Genomic DNA, 2500 nt, shown 5'->3' on the forward strand with positions numbered 1-2500 from the left:
CAAATATTGGGGTGATCGCCGACTGTGATGGAACAGAGAACGGCATGATTTGTAATGTACATACATACATGCATAGATAGACTATATACATACATATATGCATTCATACATACATGCATATATACATCCATCCACACACACACACACATATACATATACCTCACCCCCCATGCACATATATGATAGTGAACTAATAGGATAGTGAATTTGATATTGACTTTTTAGACTATTTTGAATACTCTCTTTGTATTCAGAATTTCACTATGCTCTTGTGTTCATCGGAATCATATTTTCAACAATGGGCAGGTGTTTGTCTGGTATCCAATTCATGTATTCCTTTACATCTATCCATATAACAACTACTTCGCCTCTCACTAGTGCAGTATGAAGCAAATTTTAAGTTTAGTTAAGTTTAGGGTGGATTGATAAAAGAAAATAGATTTCCAAAGAAAATCAACAAAAAATAATTTAGGGGAGACTATGATGTTTCTTGCGCGTATGTGATGCCTTACATATGCAGTCCATATAAACTTTATTTCTGTTTTTTCATGGTACAGATTTGTCGACTTTGATTTTAGCGATAACGATTCATGATTCAGTATGCTTGAAAAAAAAACTTTCATCATGAATATTCTAAACACATACATACACCCCATAGTGCAACTGAAGGGAATGGAATAAAATTCACACACACACACACACACACACACACACACACACACACACACACACACACACACACACACACACACACACACGCACACACATATATATATATATATATATATATATATGTGTGTGTGTGTGTGTGTGTGTGTGTGTGTGTGTGTGTGTGTGTGTGTGTGTGTGTGTGTGTGTGTGTGTGTGTGTGTGTATTTATATGTGTATGTGCGTGTATGCGTTTGTATGTGTTTGTACACAAACATATACATATGTATAGGTAAGATTTAAAACACAAGTCCTTCTATTGTGTAAGAAATGAGCAGATATTTTATACCTATATCTGCCATCAGCATTTTCATGAAATCTTTATAAAAGAACCGATGTTGATGTAAGAAAATAATAGCAGTATTGATTATGATAGTTACTACAACAATATTCCTTACTGTTATTCCTTTGCTGCTATGGGCATAGGCAATAGCAATGATGATATATGTCTATCAAGCAATGTTCTGTTCTCACGTGTGTCGCTGAAAGAACATAATTAAAACCAAATTTGATTATGTTAATTATTTTCGTCATGCTATTTACCTGAGCAAAACCACAAATATATATTACTGGAAATGCATAATTCGATATATATATATATATATATATATATATATATATATATGTATGTATATATATATTTTTATATATATATATGTATATATATATATATATATATATATATATATATATATATATATATATATATTTTTTTTTTTTTTTTTTTTTTTTTTTTTTTTTTTTTTTTTTTTTTTTTTGATGAGGATAGCTCCATTATTGTTGATGTTACAAAACAGTAACAGCAGTAATGATTATATTCGATATCATTACTAGTTCAGTTCAGTTCAATGAGGTTTACCCTATTACCATATTCATCGATGTTATAACTTTTGTTACTGATGAATTAGTAGATAACAATAATGATAATATAACAACAGCAATGATGAAAACAAATGTAGCGATAATTTTGATGATGTCAAGGAAAATTATCACAATAGTGTTATAATCGTAGTTATTTGTCATACACCATTATTAGTGTTATATCTACTACATCCACTCTTATCATTAAATTCAATGTGATAATGATTAAAACTATTATTATTGTTATTATCATTATAAGTATCGATATTATTAATGGTAATATAAATATTATAAATGATAATGATAATAGTAATGATATTGATGAGTATTATTGCCATCATTGTTAGCATTTCTATCGATATTTTTACAATTATTATTACCTTTATAATGTTCATCGTTACCAATGTTATTATTCTAATGATTAATCGATTTAATATTATTACTATTGATATCTTCATCACCATATCATTATCCTGTATATCACATTATCATTATAATTTGTCATCATATTATCATTATCATTATCATATTATTATTATTATTATCATGTTTTCCTCATTATAACATCTTCATTATTACTTATCATCCATATTGTTATCAATTATCATGATTGTTGTTAACATTTTTCCTATCTTTCTACCTGCGTGTTGTGATATCCCGTATAGAGGTCGTTGACGATAAACTTCCATTTATCTTTTTATGTGCTAATGAAGAAATGGCGTAGGGTTCGCGTGGTGATCGAGGGCGCGCGAAGGGGCGGCCGCCTCTTTCAACGGCGCGGGTCTCCTGACGGCGTCTCCCGAGAGGCTGAAGGATTCGCGTCCGCATCACTCCGGGACGCGGCTGTCAGTCAGGCCACGCCTCCAAATAGCGTTCAGATTGACTTTTAACGCCTCTTGTCCTTCCCCATTAAATTGTCAATTCATTGGGA

Source organism: Penaeus vannamei, chromosome 17 (assembly GCF_042767895.1).
Source record: "Penaeus vannamei isolate JL-2024 chromosome 17, ASM4276789v1, whole genome shotgun sequence".
Classification (NCBI taxonomy): domain Eukaryota; kingdom Metazoa; phylum Arthropoda; class Malacostraca; order Decapoda; family Penaeidae; genus Penaeus; species Penaeus vannamei.